Source organism: Sciurus carolinensis, chromosome 10, assembly GCF_902686445.1.
Source record: "Sciurus carolinensis chromosome 10, mSciCar1.2, whole genome shotgun sequence".
Classification (NCBI taxonomy): domain Eukaryota; kingdom Metazoa; phylum Chordata; class Mammalia; order Rodentia; family Sciuridae; genus Sciurus; species Sciurus carolinensis.
This window is the reverse complement of record NC_062222.1, coordinates 123,566,132-123,572,131: the sequence shown is the minus strand read 5'-3', so window position 1 is coordinate 123,572,131 and position 6,000 is coordinate 123,566,132.

Here is a 6,000-nt window from a genome sequence, read left to right as displayed (position 1 = left end):
TGCCAACGAGCAGCTGTCTTCTGCCATCTTGCTATTTGAGGGGTCCCCTTAACAGCTTCCAATCTTAATCTTTTCTTTTTCGTCTGGGCTTTTAATATATTCTCAAAAGCCAATCTTAATCGAACTTCTTAATCAGGCTAGCTTCTCTTCTTTGAAATGACTTCCCTTTGACAATATCTTAACGGTAACTAAGGCATCCATGCAGAAAATTAGAAATGCATTGCCTGCTCACCTCCCATCCTCATCCCCCCGCAGGAAGCTGGAACGGTGAGTGAGTCCTGTTGGCTGGAGCTCAAGGTTTTGAGAGAGCTGGGGAATGTCTTCAAGAAGGAGGAAGCCTTATTACAATCGTTACCTTCTTGGAGTCCTTCTTCTCTTTGTCCTCCTCCCCATCTCTCTTCCTGTCTCCCCTCCCCCTCTTTCTCAAATATTTAGTATGAAGCTACTAGGCAAGAGGTTCTTTGCTGAGTCGTAGGGGGAGACAGACACACCAGAGCAATAGTTTCTGTTTTAAAGAGCTTCTCAGACTGGTTGGGGAACTACTGAGATGTAGAAATTAAAGATTCAGGATTCACAGTTAGAACAACTTTTCTGTTACTGCTTTTTTATTTCCTGGGCTGAAAGCTCTTGGGCAAAGTATATGCCCTTACTAAACCTCTATTTTCTCATCTCAAAGATGGGTTTAATAACAATGCCCTTCTCATAGGGTTGTAGTTGGATGATTCAATGGCACAGAACAGATTCTGATACATATTAAGCACTTAACGGTGTTGGCAAGTTTTGGAGGGGATGGTTTAAAATAAAGATCATTTAAATAGTCAATATAAAATCATACTAGTGAAAAATAATGAAATGGCTGCACAGAATCAGTTGAGACAATTTTAAGGAAGGCACATTGCAGCATAAATCATAAGAAATGGGCAACTTTACAGTTCATAAAACACAAAACTAAATGAAGTATGTTAAAGGCTCTTCCCACGAGAGTCAAAAATAATAACGTGGTGCTTCATCTCCTTCTTGTCGACACCACAGCTCACTGTCACCCTCGGTGCTGCCATGTTTGAAGTGAGTGAAAGAGGAGAGTCCAAGATAAAGTGGATGCTGGGAAAGACACAAGGGCCTCCAGAAAGTGAAGTGTCTCAGAAAGGTGATGCTGTTAGGCTGTCGGGGCACACATGAGAGAAGGAAGCAGTCAGGGATGACCCACTGAAAGTGCCCTTTCTCTGAAATGGGGTGTTGAAGTCGTACACATGCCCTGGTGAGGGCAGAGCACCAGGGGATGAGAAGATTCAGGTCACCAAGGAAAAGCCATGGCCCTCAGTAAGAATATGCCATGCTTTCAGCCTTGCGCCAGGAACCCATGGGCTCTGAGCCTACCCTCTAACTCCCCTTTCCTCTGTATTTAAAGATAATCTATTTTCTCTGTGTAGTACGTGCTCTTGAAGGAAGGGAGCGTATGCCTCATCCTTGGCTTCATCTCGTCACGGAACCCAGAGAGGTGCTGAGCACCACAGAGATCTAGAAAGTTGAAAAGCCTGGTTCACCCACAGCTTCTGCTTTATAAGTGTCCAGCGTTAGGCCCTCAGCTAATGCCTGTGGGTTGATTGTAGGAATTGAGAAGGGGATTTAAGAAAAGAGGTCTTTCAAAAAATGTGAGATCCAACATTCTTTGTTTTGACTCACAGGAACCTGATGATAGATCATTTGTTCTCCTCCTCTGTAGATTACCTCATTGCACAAAAATAAACTTTAACTATTGGCTCACATTTATTTTCCAGTGCACTTACGCAGAGAAGGAATATATTTGATCTGGATCCTGGGATTCAATTTACAAGGACTTGGAGTAGTGGTGAAATAAAATCTCATCATTACATGAGTGACAAAATGTGATATATAAATGTGTGTATATGCATGTATATGATCTATCATCATTTATAATGATTGTGTCATCAGATCAAGTTCTAAACATTCACTGTAAGTGAAATAATTTAATTGTAGCAACTCTCTGAAGTATGTACCTATTTAATAAATAAGGAGATTGATGTATAATTTCTCCTCAAGTACTTCACAGCTCTCAAGGGAGAGTCTGGATGTGCACTCTTGGGGTAGGGACTGTGCTTGTAACCTTGAACTAATACACCTTACTGTTTTCTTTAAGACAAGAATCTTTAGGGGTCTTGGTTATTAAAAAAAAAAAAAAAAACTTTAAGTAAATTTAGCAGAGTTAGTTGGAGTAAAGTATTCATGAATTAAGCAACTCTGAACCAGAAGAGGTTGAGAGCTTGGTTCTAGCAACATGGGCAGTGGTATTATATAGGTCACCTGTGGAAGCAAAGCAAAGACAGAACCTGATTGGCTACAGCCAGGCGTCTGCCTCATTTGGATGTAATCTGGTGGAAAGTTCCTAGTTAGAAGTAAGTTGTAGGTTTCTGATTGGTTAAGTTTATATTTCAGGTACTGAATGGATTAAATTGGGTTTTGGTTTGTTCCATAGGACCCCAAGGCTCTGAAATTGTCACAGTTCAATGACTCTCAATTATTGTAGCAGTCTACATGTATGCAAAAAAGAAAAAAAATGGCATTTTCAAGACAACAGAACTATTTCTGGGCTAAACTGACTGACTAGTCATGACAATGGCTTAGAATGACACTCACCGTGCAAATCTACACAGGATTTATTTGAAAGTAATAATTCAGATTTACGGGTTTCCTGGTGGTTGTCAGGATGACCTTTGTAGCATTTCATCCTTTTATGAGCACTCTCCACGTGACCTCGAGTTGTGTACCTTCAGAGAAAGTACAAGGCGAGGATTCCAGGTGGTTGTTAGCTACCGTCAGTAATTGTCTCCATTCTTCATGTACGAACACGGTGAGCAGCAATAATCCCTAGGAAACTTTCTGACTCTCTTTCTTTGCTTTCTCTTCACATCATTACTTCATGAGCTGCTATCCCCACTGCCGTGTCCCTTGCCATGGCTACCAGCTCCAGCTTGCTGAGACATCTTCCTGGGGTGATTATACATCAGGAACAGGTCACAGGGCATGATGTCTCCGGGTCTGGGCTGGTCCATTTGCCGATTGAGTACTTTTGAGCCACAGGTGAATGACTTGTCTACCAAAGTCAGAGTTTAAAGTGATGAACAGAAGCATCAAGCTGCGAAAGAGCATGACCAAGACAATTCATGAAAAGCGCTCTCCCTCCCTCCTGCCTTCCTTCCTTCTTTTCCTTTGATGCTTCCTTCCCACCTTTCCTGCCTTACTCAGTGATACAGGAATGCAAGGGCAGGTTCTTTGTTATATCAGAGTGTCCTGTGTGTCCTCCAAAGGCTCATGTGTCGAAGGCTTGGTCACCACCCCATGATACTGCCGAAGATGGTAGAACCTTTAGGAAGTAAAGCCCAGTGGAAGGGAGTTGGGTCACTGGGGCATGCTCTCCAAGAGGGTATTGGAACTATAGCCCCTTCCTGTCTCCACTCTTTGCTTTCTGGCCACTGTGCTTGGCCATACATTCCTGTCATGTTCTATTACGCCACCACAGGCCCAAATTGATATGGCCAAGCATCCCTGGGCTGAAAGCTCCGAAACCATGAGCCCAAATAGATTTTACCTCCTTATAATTTGGTCATTTCAGGTATTTTGTCACAGTCACAGAAAGCTGACCAATACATCAAGATAGTTAAAGAAGGACCCAAGTACTCAAAGAGATTAATATCTACCTATGGAAAGAAATCACAAGCTTCTGCTAGACAAAGGAAGCTTCCTTAGGAGTTAAGTTTTTTAAAATAAAAGTGTCAATAATCCAGAAAATCAAAAGCCAAAGTACAGCGCAACAATGATATCTGTACTGGGGTGTCCAAAGAAGGGGAGGATGAAGCTCCTGGATTTTGGTCTCCAATGACTCTGACACAGTGAAAGTACCACTTTCCCACAGATTGAATCACTTCTCTCACCTGTCAACAGGAATACATAATCTCTCTCTGTGCACTTAGTCTCTTTTTTTACTAGCCATTCTTTGTTCAGAAAAATCTGAATTTTTTTTCCTGAATAAAAAGTGGTGATTTTTTTTTTTAGTGTGTCCTAATGAAAAGACAGACTGGATGGGACCTTAAGGTTGGTTCTCTTGCAAAGGAGCAAAAGAACCAAAGTCTCTACACTCTTCACATGCTGTAGATCAGCCTTAAGTGTTCAGTTGTTTAAGGAAGATTCTGATCTGGGGCAAAGCCAATGTGTTTTATTGTTGAATAGATCCCTATTTTACTCCTTTTCAGTTGGAATCAAGGAAGTTGCCTAACCCTGATGACCCTCCATTTCTAAATCTTTGAAAAGAGTCTAAGACTTCCCACCTTCAGGACTGTAGTGGGGAGAGGGTAAGGCAGTTTGACCAAGTGGCCAGATGAAGCCTGGTCTCTGTTTGGTTCCCTTGCCTCTCCCATCAATCCCTCGTTTCCCTATGGAGACCTTAGGACAAACGGACATGGGTGAGCCTGCCCGAGCCTGAGCTGGCGAACTCAAGTCAGATACACACTGTCAACAGTACAGAAAGAAGGATGTGTTAGCATGACGTGCCCCTATCCCTCAAACTATCTGTAGTTTATCTGTGAATTAGGTGTTTGTGAAGAGAGAGGAGATAAGCAGGTGGTCAGTTCTTGGCTTGAAAACCTGCCCTGCTCTCTTATCCAGACCCCTCCTTGTAGGCAGGACTGCAGAATCAGGCTAAGTTTTGGAATGTAAGTGGAAGTGAAGCAGAAGCGGGGAACTCAAGTGCTCTAGCTGACTCCCTGGGACTTAGAGAAGTGTGCCTTTTCCTGCCCATTGTTGGGGCTCAGAGCCCCATTACTCCAAAGTGTGGCACCTTGGTGCACTGAGGACTCTGGACTAAAGGAGACCGGAAGGGTCTCAGCAGTATGGTCTTTCTGGCTTCTCTAATTTTCCTGTCTCTGCGCCCTTTTAACTTCTTGCACCAAAGCAACACATAGAAACCAGAATTCCTCTCCCAAAGGACAGATCCTAAATTCTATAACCACCCTTCTCTAAACAAGTCCTGAACTGAGGAAGGGCACTATCTCCCTTGAAGACCTCATTTCAGAGGGTTCCTACCCCAGACATAGGAGGGAGGAAGGCTCACAGAGGCCAGGAAGACTCTGAAGGTCAGGCCTTGCTGTGTACCCATTAGTCTTATCTCTGTGTCTGCTTTTTACAGGATCATTCTATTAAAAAACAATTTTTTTTGAAGTATAGTGCTGATTCAACAAGTCAGAGTGCTGGAATTCTGGTTATATGTTGACCCTGGCAAGAGACGTCTCCCCCAAATGTACCGATCATTTGAAATACCCTCTTGGTTTGGAGACCCAGTTCACATTTTCTCGTCAGTGCGCTATCAATTCTTCTTGGGGTTGCCACAGCATCATGGGTTTCCTTCATTCTCATGGTTATTAATCCCAGGGCCAAGTAAATATCAGCACATATTTCCAGATTTGTTTCTCTCTGTGCAATTTTTTACATAGCAGAGAGAAAGGGAAAGGGTAGAGGGAGTAAATCTTTTTTTCTTTTCTTTTCTTTTCTTTCTTTATTTTTACAGGAATAGAGTGAGGAAACTTTGACCAGGAGTGTGGATTCTGTGATCCTTTTTGTTACTGTTGGATATATATGAGAAAGTGGCACCATCAAGTGATGACTAGTATGTGCCTGTATAAAGGAACAGAATTCTCTGATGTCCTCGCAAGTTAAAATATCAAAGAAAAATTTGGCCATCTCTCTTGGTGTAAGAACTCTAAGGTAGGAATGTGCTCTGACTTCTCGATAATAATGGACTGTATGTTCAGATGGAATGAAAACACTGGGAGGAGAGACGGGTCTTGGAATGGGAGACTTGGACTTGAGTTCTGGCGTTGCTGATGTGTAACTGCTTCTCCCGGCAATTCTCCACTTCTATTGTACATCAATGTTGTGCCTCATTAAATGACTTCTAATATTATTTCCTCCTCAAAAGACTCTATGGCC